This window comes from Saccopteryx bilineata, chromosome 6, assembly GCF_036850765.1.
Source record: "Saccopteryx bilineata isolate mSacBil1 chromosome 6, mSacBil1_pri_phased_curated, whole genome shotgun sequence".
Classification (NCBI taxonomy): Eukaryota; Metazoa; Chordata; class Mammalia; order Chiroptera; family Emballonuridae; genus Saccopteryx; species Saccopteryx bilineata.
In genome coordinates this window covers 207,567,472-207,583,334 of record NC_089495.1, presented here as the reverse complement: position 1 = coordinate 207,583,334, position 15,863 = coordinate 207,567,472, and the positions used below count along the sequence as shown (strand labels likewise).

Below are 15,863 nucleotides of genomic sequence, written 5' to 3'. Positions count from 1 at the left end.
GTCCAGTTTAGGGGTAATGACCCTCCTGTGCAGGCACAGAGAGGCTTTGCTAGTTCGGCAAAACCTAGAACCCACAGTCTGCAATATCCCACAGCCCCAAGGAATCCTCTTACTTGCCTTTCAGTTGTTGGAGGGGGACCCGGAGTATGGCCTCGATGCGTTCATAGGACAGAGTTCTTTTCCCTTCTTTAACCCTGTAGCCTAAATAAGTAACCTCTGGAGGGCAGAGTTGAGCCTTTTTGGCTGACACTCAGTACCCTAATCCTTGTAGTGAGGCCAAGAGGTCTAGAGTGGCCTCGAGACAGCGCTCCTCCGTAGATGCCGCCAGCAGCAGCTCGTCTACATACTGGAGTAGGGCAGTCTTGATGTTCCTGCCGGAAGGCTACCAGGTGTGCACTCAGGGCTTCATCAAAGATAGTAGGAGAGTTTTTAAAGCCTTGAGGTAGTCTGCTCCATGTTAGTTGGCCAGAAAATTTACCTGCCGGGTCTATTCACTCAAAGGCAACAACAGGCTGGCTTTTAGGGACTAGCGGGATGCTGAAGAAGGCTTCTTTAAGGTCTAAGACTGTGTAGACCCGGTGCTCACGATGCAGGAGACTGAGCAATGTGTATGGGTTCTGGACTGTAGGGTGTATGGTCCCTATCAATGTGTATGGGTTCTGGACTGTAGGGTGTATGGTCCCTATCAATGTGTAGGGGTTAGGGACTGTAGGGTGTATGGTCTCTATCAATGTGTAGGGGTCAGGGACTGTAGGGTGTATGGTCTCTATCAATGTGTATGGGTTCTGGACTGTAGGGTGTATGGTCTCTATCAATGTGTAGGGGTCAGGGACTGTAGGGTGTATGGTCTCTATCAATGTGTATGGGTTCTGGACTGTAGGATGTATGGTCTCTATCAATGTGTAGGGGTCAGGGACTGTAGGGTGTATGGTCTCTATCAATGTGTACGGGTTAGGGACTGTAGGATGTATGGTCTCTATCAATGTGTACGGGTTAGGGACTGTAGGGTGTATGGTCTCTATCAATGTGTAAGGGTTAGGGACTGTAGGATGTATGGTCTCTATCAATGTGTAGGGGTCAGGGACTGTAGGGTGTATGGTCTCTATCAATGTGTATGGGTTCTGGACTGTAGGATGTATGGTCTCTATCAATGTGTATGGGTTAGGGACTGTAGGGTGTATGGTCTCTATCAATGTGTACGGGTTAGGGACTGTAGGGTGTATGGTCTCTATCAATGCGTATGGGTTCTGGACTGTAGGATGTATGGTCTCTATCAATGTGTAGGGATTAGAGACTGTAGGGTGTATGGTCTCTATCAATGTGTATGGGTTCTGGACTGTAGGATGTATGGTCTCTATCAATGTGTAGGGGTTAGGGACTGTAGGGTGTATGGTCTCTATCAATGTGTACGGGTTAGGGACTGTAGGATGTATGGTCTCTATCAATGTGTAGGGGTTAGGGACTGTAGGATGTATGGTCTCTATCAATGTGTAGGGGTCAGGGACTGTAGGGTGTATGGTCTCTATCAATGTGTATGGGTTAGGGACTGTAGGATGTATGGTCTCTATCAATGTGTACGGGTTAGGGACTATAGGGTGTATGGTCTCTATCAATGTGTACGGGTTAGGGACTGTAGGGTGTATGGTCTCTATCAATGTGTACAGGTTAGGGACTGTAGGGTGTATGGTCTCTATCAATGTGTACGGGTTAGGGACTGTAGGGTGTATGGTCTCTATCAATGTGTACAGGTTAGGGACAGTAGGGTGTATGGTCTCTATCAATGTGTATGGGTTCTGGACTGTAGGATGTATGGTCCCTATCAATGTGTATGGGTTCTGGACTGTAGGGTGTATGGTCCCTATCAATGTGTAGGGGTTAGGGACTGTAGGGTGTATGGTCCCTATCAATGTGTAGGGGTTAGGGACTGTAGGGTGTATGGTCTCTATCAATGTGTACGGGTTAGGGACTATAGGGTGTATGGTCTCTATCAATGTGTATGGGTTAGGGACTGTAGGGTGTATGGTCTCTATCAATGTGTATGGGTTAGGGACTGTAGGGTGTATGGTCTCTATCAATGTGTAGGGGTTAGGGACTGTAGGGTGTATGGTCTCTATCAATGTGTAGGGGTTAGGGACTGTAGGGTGTATGGTCTCTATCAATGTGTAGGGGTTAGGGACTGTAGGGTGTATGGTCTCTATCAATGTGTAGGGGTTAGGGACTGTAGGGTGTATGGTCTCTATCAATGTGTAGGGGTTAGGGACTGTAGGGTGTATGGTCTCTATCAATGTGTAGGGGTTAGGGACTGTAGGGTGTATGGTCTCTATCAATGTGTACAGGTTAGGGACAGTAGGGTGTATGGTCTCTATCAATGTGTATGGGTTCTGGACTGTAGGATGTATGGTGCCTATCAATGTGTATGGCTTCTGGACTGTAGGGTGTATGGTCCCTATCAATGTGTAGGGGTTAGGGACTGTAGGGTGTATGGTCCCTATCAATGTGTAGGGGTTAGGGACTGTAGGATGTATGGTCTCTATCAATGTGTAGGGGTCAGGGACTGTAGGGTGTATGGTCTCTATCAATGTGTATGGGTTCTGGACTGTAGGATGTATGGTCTCTATCAATGTGTAGGGGTCAGGGACTGTAGGGTGTATGGTCTCTATCAATGTGTAGGGGTTAGGGACTGTAGGATGTATGGTCTCTATCAATGTGTACGGGTTAGGGACTGTAGGGTGTATGGTCTCTATCAATGTGTAGGGGTTAGGGACTGTAGGATGTATGGTCTCTATCAATGTGTAGGGGTCAGGGACTGTAGGGTGTATGGTCTCTATCAATGTGTATGGGTTCTGGACTGTAGGGTGTATGGTCTCTATCAATGTGTAGGGGTCAGGGACTGTAGGGTGTATGGTCTCTATCAATGTGTACAGGTTAGGGACTGTAGGGTGTATGGTCTCTATCAATGTGTACGGGTTAGGGACTGTAGGGTGTATGGTCTCTATCAATGTGTACAGGTTAGGGACAGTAGGGTGTATGGTCTCTATCAATGTGTATGGGTTCTGGACTGTAGGATGTATGGTCCCTATCAATGTGTATGGGTTCTGGACTGTAGGGTGTATGGTCCCTATCAATGTGTAGGGGTTAGGGACTGTAGGGTGTATGGTCCCTATCAATGTGTAGGGGTTAGGGACACTAGGATGTGTGGTCTCTATCAATGTGTACTGTTAGGGACTGTAGGGTGTATGGTCTCTATCAATGTGTAGGGGTTAGGGACTGTAGGATGTATGGTCTCTATCAATGTGTAGGGGTCAGGGACTGTAGGGTGTATGGTCTCTATCAATGTGTAGAGGTCAGGGACTGTAGGGTGTATGGTCTCTATCAATGTGTAGGGGTTAGGGACTGTAGGATGTGTGGTCTCTATCAATGTGTAGGGGTTAGGGACACTAGGATGTGTGGTCTCTATCAATGTGTACTGTTAGGGACTGTAGGGTGTATGGTTTCTATCAATGTGTAGGGGTTAGGGACTGTAGGGTGTATGGTCTCTATCAATGTGTAGGGGTTAGGGACTGTAGGGTGTATGGTCCCTATCAATGTGTAGGGGTTAGGGACTGTAGGGTGTATGGTCCCTATCAATGTGTAGGGGTTAGGGACTGTAGGGTGTATGGTCCCTATCAATGTGTAGGGGTCAGGGACTGTAGGGTGTATGGTCTCTATCAATGTGTACGGGTTAGGGACTGTAGGATGTATGGTCTCTATCAATGTGTACGGGTTAGGGACTGTAGGGTGTATGGTCTCTATCAATGTGTAGGGGTTAGGGACTGTAGGATGTATGGTCTCTATCAATGTGTAGGGGTCAGGGACTGTAGGGTGTATGGTCTCTATCAATGTGTATGGGTTCTGGACTGTAGGATGTATGGTCTCTATCAATGTGTAGGGATTAGGGACTGTAGGGTGTATGGTCTCTATCAATGTGTAGGGGTTAGGGACTGTAGGGTGTATGGTCTCTATCAATGTGTACGGGTTAGGGACTGTAGGGTGTATGGTCTCTATCAATGTGTACGGGTTAGGGACTGTAGGGTGTATGGTCTCTATCAATGTGTACAGGTTAGGGACTGTAGGGTGTATGGTCTCTATCAATGTGTATGGGTTCTGGACTGTAGGATGTATGGTCTCTATCAATGTGTAGGGATTAGGGACTGTAGGGTGTATGGTCTCTATCAATGTGTATGGGTTCTGGACTGTAGGATGTATGGTCTCTATCAATGTGTAGGGGTTAGGGACTGTAGGATGTATGGTCTCTATCAATGTGTAGGGGTCAGGGACTGTAGGGTGTATGGTCTCTATCAATGTGTATGGGTTAGGGACTGTAGGATGTATGGTCTCTATCAATGTGTACGGGTTAGGGACTATAGGGTGTATGGTCTCTATCAATGTGTATGGGTTAGGGACTGTAGGGTGTATGGTCTCTATCAATGTGTAGGGGTTAGGGACTGTAGGGTGTATGGTCTCTATCAATGTGTAGGGGTTAGGGACTGTAGGGTGTATGGTCTCTATCAATGTGTACGGGTTAGGGACTGTAGGGTGTATGGTCTCTATCAATGTGTACAGGTTAGGGACAGTAGGGTGTATGGTCTCTATCAATGTGTATGGGTTCTGGACTGTAGGATGTATGGTCTCTATCAATGTGTAGGGATTAGGGACTGTAGGGTGTATGGTCTCTATCAATGTGTAGGGGTTAGGGACTGTAGGATGTATGGTCTCTATCAATGTGTAGGGGTCAGGGACTGTAGGGTGTATGGTCTCTATCAATGTGTACGGGTTAGGGACTGTAGGGTGTATGGTCTCTATCAATGTGTACGGGTTAGGGACTGTAGGGTGTATGGTCTCTATCAATGTGTAGGGGTTAGGGACTGTAGGGTGTATGGTCTCTATCAATGTGTATGGGTTCTGGACTGTAGGGTGTATGGTCCCTATCAATGTGTAGGGGTTAGGGACTGTAGGGTGTATGGTCTCTATCAATGTGTAGGGGTTAGGGACTGTAGGGTGTATGGTCTCTATCAATGTGTAGGGGTTAGGGACTGTAGGGTGTATGGTCTCTATCAATGTGTACAGGTTAGGGACTGTAGGGTGTATGGTCTCTATCAATGTGTAGGGGTTAGGGACTGTAGGGTGTGTGGTCTCTATCAATGTGTACGGGTTAGGGACTGTAGGGTGTATGGTCTCTATCAATGTGTAGGGGTTAGGGACTGTAGGGTGTATAGTCTCTATCAATATGTAGGGGTTAGGGACTGTAGGGTGTATGGTCTCTATCAATGTGTACGGGTCAGGGACTGTAGGGTGTATGGTCTCTATCAATGTGTAGGGGTTAGGGACTGTAGGGTGTATGGTCTCTATCAATGTGTACAGTTAGGGACTGTAGGGTGTATGGTCTCTATCAATGTGTAGGGGTTAGGGACTGTAGGATGTGTGGTCTCTATCAATGTGTAGGGGTTAGGGACACTAGGATGTGTGGTCTCTATCAATGTGTACTGTTAGGGACTGTAGGGTGTATGGTCTCTATCAATGTGTATGGGTTAGGGACTGTAGGATGTGTGGTCTCTATCAATGTGTAGGGGTTAGGGACACTAGGATGTGTGGTCTCTATCAATGTGTACTGTTAGGGACTGTAGGGTGTATGGTTTCTATCAATGTGTAGGGGTTAGGGACTGTAGAATGTATGGTCTCTATCAATGTGTAGGGGTTAGGGACTGTAGGGTGTATGGTCTCTATCAATGTGTACAGTTAGGGACTGTAGGGTGTATGGTCTCTATCAATGTGTAGGGGTTAGGGACTGTAGGATGTGTGGTCTCTATCAATGTGTAGGGGTTAGGGACACTAGGATGTGTGGTCTCTATCAATGTGTACTGTTAGGGACTGTAGGGTGTATGGTTTCTATCAATGTGTAGGGGTTAGGGACTGTAGAATGTATGGTCTCTATCAATGTGTAGGGGTTAGGGACTGTAGGGTGTATGGTCTCTATCAATGTGTAGGGGTTAGGGACTGTAGGGTGTGTGGTCTCTATCAATGTGTATGGGTTAGGTTCTTTAGGATGTATGTTGACCTCCCTAAGGTCCTGGACCAGTCGGTAATCCTTTGTTCTGGGATTTAAGACCGGTAGTAAGGGAGTGTTCAGTGGGGACTGGCAGGGCACCAAGATTCCCGCTTCCCGGAGAAGACACCGTCTGTGGACGGCTATTTCCTCCTTAGCTTCCCGACTCATTGGGTATTGTCTTACCGCTACTGGAGTCGCAGAGGATAGCCACTGGATGATGTGGCAGCATGTGCACATGCACAGATGATGACGTAACACCGTGTATACAGCAGAGCAGCCCATGGCCATGCCAGCCGAGATGTGGACGGTATAGAGGAAAGTTCAGTGTGTTTTGTGGCTTGTTAAACTCGAATCTGTGACCAAAGTGCAGTGTGAATATTGGCACGTTTACAACGAAGCGCCATGACATTAATCACTTAAAACAGAGAATCACAGATGTTATTCACTCTGTTACACCAGACGTCCTTACCCGTGTGTGGCAAGAACTTCACTATCGTTTGGATGTGTGTAGGGCAACAAATGGAGCCCACATCGAACTGCACTGAATAGGTATGAAACTGGGAGAGTTTTCCTTTTATTTGGTGCAGATTTCACACTTCTATCGTCTTTTTTGTTTTCCTGTGACCGGTCAAAAGTGCACCATGACTTTACGGACACACTGTATTTATCCACCTAGGTTTAAAGAACCAATGTAATTCTCTAAGTAAAAGGGAAAAAAACTAGCTCATGAAATACAAACCTCCAACGGTTGCAGGAGGTGTTTCTCACTAGTCTGCCACGTGCAGAGGGCACTTCCAGTCCCACCAGCCTCCTTACAATTCCTTACCCCTGCAGGGACATCTCTTCCTTAATGCCTTAGTGCCAACACGTCTCCACCTGAAATGCTCTTGCCTTAGACACACAGAGTCTAACTCCGTCACCACATTATGTCTCTGGTCAAATGTTACCTACTCATTAATTTTAAATTCCACCCGCCACCCTGTCACACTCGATAATCCTTTGTCTTGCTTCATTTGATTATTATTTTTGACTAGGAAGTGCTTATCACCATCTAACACACCATCCCATTCAGAAAAGCTCTTATTCATTCATTTTTTTTTCTTATCACCTGATCTTCCTCCCCTGTAATCCTGTTGCCTTTGTTTTTATAAAGAAGTTTTGTCCTCTGCTCAGTAACAGCTGTGAGAAACAGGCCTCCAGAGTAAGGTGACCAACTTTTTTACAATGAAAAAGAGGACAAAAATAAATTGAAAAACAACAACAATGTAAATAAAAGAAATATTTTATTTTTTGCGACAATAATATAATATAATCTGATAAATGCATAATAAAAACATTTGTAATATTTTATACTGTAATTATGCTGACATGCCTGTTGTGAACCAGCATGACTAGAAATTCTAGGTCCTGAGCGGGAACAGTGTGGAATTAAGAAAAACAGGTGTAGAGTAAAAGGATGGGCTTGGGAAGCCTCTGCAATGCTGATGGCAAGAACAGAGTGCCCTCAACACCTGCTTCCTGCTTTATTTATAGGGCAAAGTGAGGCCATTAGCAAATCAAAGAGATCTCTGATCACATTTCCAAGGCAACCCAAGAATTCTATCTACCAAGTGCAGAAAACCCCCAGCATATATAACATTTTAACCTCACAAGAAAAAGGATAAAAGAAACTTGCCTCCAGTCTTTCCAAGGGACATGGGGGTAGGACAAGTATAAACAATCCAGCACTGTAGGAAAATAGCCTTTAGCAACTTTACAGAACGAGTGAGGTGGGGGGCTGGGCAGACTGTCAGCTTACTGCCAGTTCCCCACACTTCTGTCCCCTAAAAACTAAACTGCAACAACCTTGTTGGCTTTCAGTCCCCAACACATGCCTATTAATTTTTAATAATAATTTTAAGGAAAAAGTCCTCATTAGTAAAACTAAATATCAAAGAAAACAACTAATTTGGAGTGATATTTGGGTGTATTTATCATTTTCTAATTTTAAAAGTCTGTTTTATGCAACTACAAATATTGATTGACTTACAACCTATGCAACCTATGACCATTCGACTTTGTGACCACAGTCGCTAGCCACAACTGCTCCGCGTCTGGCAGCGCAAGCGTTGCCCAGCTGGGCGTACGACAGTGCGGACCAGCTTCCAGCAGCACTACCATCTCCGCGTGCACCATTTCAACTGTTATCCCAGACTCGGTACAGCAACTTGTGTTTTGTGTCTTGGATATTTTTCATTAAACCCTTCCCAAGATGTCTACCAAGAGGAAATTGTCTTTGCAAATATTAAACCAGTTGTACTGGTAATGCAGTGTTTTACTTAAACCTGACGAATGTAAAAATAAGAAACAAAATGGTGTAGAGATGATACAGATGGCATAAAATGAACAAAGAAAATTATGATATGTAACAATAATGAAAGAAAATTATGATAAAATATGATTTAAAGATTTTTATAACATCATTTCACAGTACTGTACATATAGCCTACTCAACTTATGACCAAATCGTGTTACAACTGGTCTGCCAGAACCAATTGTGGTTGTAAGTCGAGCACTAGCTGTATTTAATCAAAATATGTTACTAATAGATATGGTTTGAGGTTAAATTTCTACCTTATAACTCAAAGTTTGGGGAAATAAAATTATATGTATTTGGAAATTATTAAATAGATAATGAATTAATAAAACATGAATTGTACTTACCCGTCTATGATTGCATAGTCACTGAGAAAGAAATAGTTGAGTCTACAATGGCGTATGTGTCGTGTCGTGTTTCAGTAAGAAGTATACAAAAGGCCCTGGCCGGTTGGCTCAGCGGTAGAGCGTCGGCCTAGCGTGTGGAGGACCCGGGTTCGATTCCCAGCCAGGGCACATAGGAGAAGCGCCCATTTGCTTCTCCACCCCTCGGCCGCGCCTTCCTCTCTGTCTCTCTCTTCCCCTCCCGCAGCCAAGGCTCCATTGGAGCAAAGATGGCCCGGGCGCTGGGGACGGCTCTGTGGCCTCTGCCCCAGGCGCTAGAGTGGCTCTGGTTGCAACATGGCGACGCCCAGGAGGGTCGCAACATGGCGACGCCCAGGATGGGCAGAGCATCGCCCCCTGGTGGGCAGAGCGTCGCCCCATGGTGGGCGTGCCGGGTGGATCCCGGTCGGGCGCATGCGGGAGTCTGTCTGACTGTCTCTCCCTGTTTCCAGCTTCAGAAAAATGCAAAAAAAAAAAAAAAAAAAAAAAGAAGTATACAAAAGCCATTTGCGTGCTTGTTATATCGTGGGCTCTCTCAAGGTCTCCCGTGTGTGAGGTCGGTTGGCAGTGGGGAAAGGTCACATGAGGAACCTCCTACACCCATACCTGCCAAAAGAAACGACCCAAAAGCATTTTGAAAAACAACTGTCCAATGAAATTTTGCCACGACCTATCCCCTCACCACTCCCCTACCAGCCCTATAATTACCCCTGGGCGGGAGAAGCTGCGCCACCTCCCGGGCACCTGTCTTGCGGACCAGTGAACCTCACCCGGGAGTGCTCTAAAGCTTTTGCTTGTCCACGCTTGGTGGCTACGTCCTTCTTTCTTCCTCGGCAGAGAATATCTTACACCAGGGGTCCCCAAACTTTTTTCACAGGAGGCCAGTTCACTGTCCCTCAGACTGTTGGAGGGCCGGACTATAAAAAAAACTATGAACAAATCCCTATGCACACTGCACATATCTTATTTTAAAGTAAAAAAACAAAACGGGAACAAATACAATATTTAAAATAAAGAACAAGTAAATTTAAATCAACAAACTGACCAGTATTTCAATGGGAACTATGCTCCTCTCTCTGACCACCAATGAAAGAGGTGCCCCTTCTGGAAGTGCGGCGGGGGCCGGATAAATGGCTTCAGGGGACCGCATGCGGCCCGCGGGCCGTAGTTTGGGGACCCCTGCCTTACACCGTACAGAGCGCATGCATCTCATAATCATGTCTCGCCACACTGTACTGTGTCGGGAGCCAATCCACTAATGCTGGCTAACTAGGTCACAGCAGAAGAAGATTCACAACTGCTGGTTGACAAAGTCACAGCAAAAGAAGATAGAGTCACCGCAGTAAAGACCAACAGCTGCGGGTTGACAAAGTTACCGCAAGGAAAGGCACAACGATACCTTCCCTTTTAATCTTTTGAATTAATCTGGCCTTATATCCCCCCTTTTTCTGGGTGTGTGCTATTATTTGTGGCACAGGGATAATAGTACCGTGCTTTCCCTGTAGATTTGTAGTAATTTCTTTGAAAATGAGACAGAAGGTGTAAGTTCCACAGAAAAGCCTGTAAGCCCCTTGATCTGGGCTCGTAAACATAAGAGGCTGGCTATGATATCCCTTGTAAAGGGTTAAGTTTGTAGGAGAATTTCTTCTTAATCATGTTAGAAAGAATAGATTGTGACTTGTGAATGGGTAGAAGGCAGTGGCTGTGCACAGAGCACCTTTCAGCCTTCGTTTAATTCATCATTTTTCCTCCCTAGCCTTTTCATGTGATAGAGTAGAGAAACTTTTCTTTCTTCTTGCTTATTTGATCTGCAGATAGTGATACACTCTAAGAAGAATATAGTTAGAATTTACTAGTGTGTGAATATAGTAAATAAATAAAGTTTAACTAGACATAGAATCTTAGGTAAGGTGTTATAGAATGGCCCGTTGCGTGGCCTGGGATGGGAACCCAGTCAGCAAGAAAAGAATGTTTTGCTAAGAGAATTGTTTTATGACTGAAGGCAGTTGCTGGGCTTTCTCAGTGAGACATTCTTATGAGATTTATATCCTTTCCCAAAAATTCTTTCTTCTGATAATGAGAGGTATGGAAGGGCATCCATAGAAGCAATAGCAATTAATGCCTTCTGATATTATGTTGCTACTAAGCTATCTTGCAGGTGCACTCTATATATCTTTAAGCAAAAGTTACTCTTGATGTTATGACAATTTCTTAATAAGCAAGCCTTTTGAAGTCTTGTGAGAAAAGTTAGGACACTGCATGAACTCAAGGCCATTTGCCTGAGCAAGCGGTGGTCCTTTGCTAGTCCTTAATGATTTTGTCTGTTAATCTCTCTCTGCCCCTTGACTCACAACAACAGTAAAGTTGAGTTATTAGTTAGTACTAATCCTTTAAAAGCTTTCACCGATGTTATCGCTATTCAAGTTATTTTTTAATTGTACTTTGAATGATTTGCCACCTGATTTGTAGTTTATAGATATAAATTAACTGTTATCTGGAAACATGTAAACATAGTGAAACAGAAGCAATGATTAATACCATGTAATTGTAACTTGGTGTGTGTGTATAAAAAAGGAGCTGTACTAGCATTTGGTAGAGATGCCTGGCAGTAAATGCTAACCAGAGAATAAAGAAAAAGAAAAGAATTCGGCTCTCTCACTCGATTTTCGCCAACACCGTCTCCTCCTGTGGGACCCCTGAATCCCCCCCGGGGCTGGACCCCGGCAGTACTGATCCTTGACAAATCGTCGTCACATCACGTGCAACGGATCGACTCTCCATTGATCGAGTACTGACATTTACAGATTAGTCTTCCAATATCAAAAAGGAGGACATGTAGGAGGACACTTTTCCAGAGAGGATGGAACTTACAAAAGAAGAATTGTCCTTCCTAAGGGAGGACGATTGGTTACTTTACCCCAGAAGACTTCATTCCCTATCCTGGCAGACCTCTCCCTCTTCCTCTTACAGTCAGTTTCTGTCTTGAGTAGGTTTTTTCCACGTGACATTGGTATTTCCGATTGGGCTGCATTACTACACTCCATTAGGAGAAACTTTAGGTGGCCTGGGAGGGACTGTGTGAGAAGCTTTAGCAATCAGTTATACGACACTGTGCACCAGGGGACACTCAGGGAAAAGAGAGGAGTGGGCAGGGTTTGTGGGAGGAGCTTTATCCTGTTTTTTTCTCCTGAACCTTCCAAGAGGACAATCTTTTCCCAGATATCACTACCTTAGTTATGAGTCACCTTTGAGGGGCTTTCAGAAGTCTTTTTTTTTTTTTTTTTTTTTAGAGAGAGAGAGAGGGATAGATAGGGACAGACAGACAGGAACGGAAAGAGATGAGAAGCATCAATCATCAGTTTTTTGTTGCGCATTTGTGACACCTTAGTTGTTCATTGATTGCTTTCTCATATGTGCCTTGACCATGGGGCTACAGCAGACCGAGTAATCCCTTGCTTGAGCCAGTGACCTTGGTCCAAGCTGGTGAACTTTTGCTCAAACCAGATGAGCCCATGCTCAAGCCGGCTACCTCAGGGTCTCGAACCTGGGTCCTCTGCATCCCAGTCCGACGCTCTATCCACTGCTCCACCGCCAGGTCGATTTCAGAAGTCTTGAACCCCCCATCCTCTGTGTGAGAGGGAGGATGGCACTAGCTACTAAATAAACATGTCTTTATTTTTTCACATTTAGTAATTAGAATAAAAAAATAAAAGCTTTCATTTAAGTCACCTAAGAATGACCACTTTTATATTTGTGTCGGGTAAACAGATGTTTCTAGGTTTGCTCCGTTGTGTTGGGGCAGCGCCCTGTGTGTATAGTGTAGGGAAGGATGCAGGTGCTGCCCTCAGGGAAGGAGATTGCAAACTGGATTGCCTTCCTGCTTGGGAGGGGCAATGGCTTCCTATTGTTTGCTGGAGAATGGTTTTTTCCCCCCAGACTGTTTTTGCTAGAAAGTGCATAGGGAGAGACTGAGTATTGAGGTGTTTGGGAGCCCTGCTGAGTTTTGTGTGCACCCAGGACTCCCAAAAAGCCTGAGAATGAGTCTGGGTATCAGATCCTTGAGCGAGAGGAAAGCGGTCTTCCTGGCCTCTTTGCTCTTCTGCGTTACAAGACTGATAAAAAGAATGGCCCACCATTTTCTGTCTCCACTTTACCTTCTGCCGGAATCCAATGTGAACCTGCATCTGCATGGCCATGGCCGGGGCCACCAGCTCTACAATTTTCATACACAGTTCATCCTCATGTTTTCTTGTCCTTCTGTTCCAGTAAAGTCCTTCATGAGCTCAGTCTGTGCCCCTTAGTCACACATGCATCTGGAAAGGAGTTCACATTCACAGCCCAGGTTTCCTGCATGAATCCAACCCCTGAGAAATAAATAAGTCCCAAATAAATCTAGTAGATTTGTTGGGGAATCTGAGCTTTTGCATGGAGAGTATACTCGAGGTTCCAGAGGGGAGGAAATTCCCAGGTCATCAAGGCCTGAATTGATGCTTCTCCTAAATGATGACTCCCATTGGCTGCAGTGAAGGCTCCATCTCCTGGGCTTACTTCCTTCTAATCTCTACTCAGGTCTCTGCTGAAAACCTCTCATCCCCATCAAGACATCACTGTTCCTTAACAGTCTGTTCAAGTCCTGCATTTTCATGGACCCTTATTAGTACACACTCTTTTGACTTCCATATTCTAAGTGCAGGTTCTTTAGCTGTGACCTGTCCTCCCATCATGAATCATTGCTTTGGGCCTGTTTGGTACTCATGGGTTTAAAGACCCATAAATGCAGCTTCAATGAGAAGTCACTTCAGGTTTCCAATCCATGGGTCCTGCTGAGACACATCATTCTACTAATTTCTCCAAGACACGTCAATCATACATCATGTTTGGTTTTTTAGTCTAAAGGCCTGGCGCGTTGGCCACAGCCTTTCCTACTCTCTCTGTTTTTGAGCCCAAATAGCCAAATTTGACAGTTCCACATATGACAAAGCAATTGATGAACAACTGATGTCTGGGAATAAAGAACTGATGCTTCTCACATCTCCCGTTTTGTTGGTCTGTCCCTACCTGTCCCCTTTTTTTTGTCTCTATCACAATAATAAAATTTTTTGGGACTAAGAAAAACTGTTAATTGTCTTTACAGAAAAATGCACACATGCATATACATGCAAGGTCCTGTATTCAACTTTCAGGAGTATTTATTTATTTATGATTTCCAGGGGGAGAACCTTAGTTAGATTCTCACTGAAATGTACAGGTAAACTGAAAATAAATTCAAGCGATAGCAGATTGACGAACGAAGCCGAGACAGGTGTAAGTAGACCCGGGAAAAATGGGTGCATGTAAAGGTGAAACTATCCCGAGAAATAATGCCTGGACATTTTAGTAGCTTCAACATGGAAACACCCAGAAAGGGGGTAACAGGAAGGGAAGGCAGGAATAAACATTTCAGGAGAGCACAGCTATTCACAACGCCCACGGCTGTCTCCCCGCAAGCTCCACGGGCATGTTCGGAGGGTGTGGAGTTGCCCGGGAGATACCCTCGTTTCAGTCCAAAGAGTTGTAATAGTTGAATAGAGTCCAGTGAGTGATATTCTTGATTGCCTTTATTGTAAAGCTGGAACAGAAGATGGAGATGTGGGGTTGGGAGGAACAGGGATGGTCAGACTGTTTCTGTACAAACAGCAATTAAAGCCACCATCTGCGACAACATGGCCACTTCATCTCTGCCCTGCCCCCGAACAGAGAGCCATCCCCCCCACAGAAGGTGGCAAATGGCTGAAGTCCTTGAGTCTTTTCTATGAAGTTATCTTCCATGCATTCATCATCTATCTATCCATCCATTCATCATCCATCCATCCATCCATCCATCCAATCATTAGTTCTTCTGAGAATAACGTTTTTTAGGTTTTTCCCCCAGACATATAAGGCAGCGGTGTCACAGTAGATGGTACATTCCTCAGAAAAATCACAGTCTCTTAGGTGACAGCTCTGAACAGTCTAGAACAGAATAGACTGGAAAGAGCTCTGGGAAATGTTCTCTGGGGATCAAGGATATTCATGTCCAACCATGGGCCCAGAGAAGACTTTTTGGAGACAAAGATATCTGAGCCTACAGCTCTGTGAGTTTGAGTCCACTAATCAAACATGGGGGAAGGGTGGAAAGAGAGGTAGGAGGGAGTTTACCTCGAGGAAAAAATGCGAGGTTTAGGAGGGTGGAACGTCTACTGGAGTAGGAGGGAAGCCAGGAATGAGGATGGAGCAGTGGGCAAGGGCCAGGTCCAGTCACCTCCGCGCTAGACCCTCCTTAGAGCTTCCCCGTCCATCTTGGGAAACACTTCATGCAGCTCTATCACGTGGAAAGAGGAGTAGGAGAGAGGAGACTGATTATAATTTGGGGGAACCTGGCTTCCCCACATCGCATTTCAGTTTTCACATTATGTCCTGCACTGTGTTGTTAGCCGTCCTGCATTTCTCTGCCACCAGCTGACTTGGAGAGAGGAACTCCACTGCACAGCATCTACAGTGGGGTGACCGCTTTGCCTCCTGTGGTTTTCCTGCTAGTGACGTGGGGCTGCCCACAGGGTCGGGTCAGTAGCACGGAGCTACACTTAGATGTCACTCACGCGTGTAACCCGCCTTAAACAGAGTGAGTTTAGCTGGGTTACGTGAAGGTAAAAACACAACAAAGCGCAGAACAGCCTCGCAGCCTGAGCGTTAGAGCAGCTAGACTCGGAAACCGAAAACGCCTTCTCGGGTAGAACACCGCGAGGGCCCTAGAATGGGAAAACTTCAGGAGATGCTGCCGCTGAGGCTCCTGGGAACTGTAGTTTCTGATCGAAACTGTGAAAACAGACTGCTTTCCGGAATCATTATCTATTTTATATTGTGCTACTTAAGAAAAGAGATGGGTAGAGCTGGCCGGTTAGTTCAGTTGGTTAGAGCAACGCGCAATGTGCCCAAATTGCAGTTTTGATCCCCAGTCAGGGTACAAACAGGAATGAACCAATGAATGCATCAATACGTGGGACGTTAAATCCATGTTTCT

General features: G+C 45.4%; 1 protein-coding gene across 1 annotated transcript in view; it reads left to right on the top strand.

Annotated features, from left to right (window-relative positions):
* Positions 1-15,863, top strand: part of LOC136308198 (zinc finger protein 585A-like) — a 126,949-nt gene that overhangs the window by 27,848 nt on the left and 83,238 nt on the right. The gene's annotated exons all lie outside the window — the stretch shown is intronic.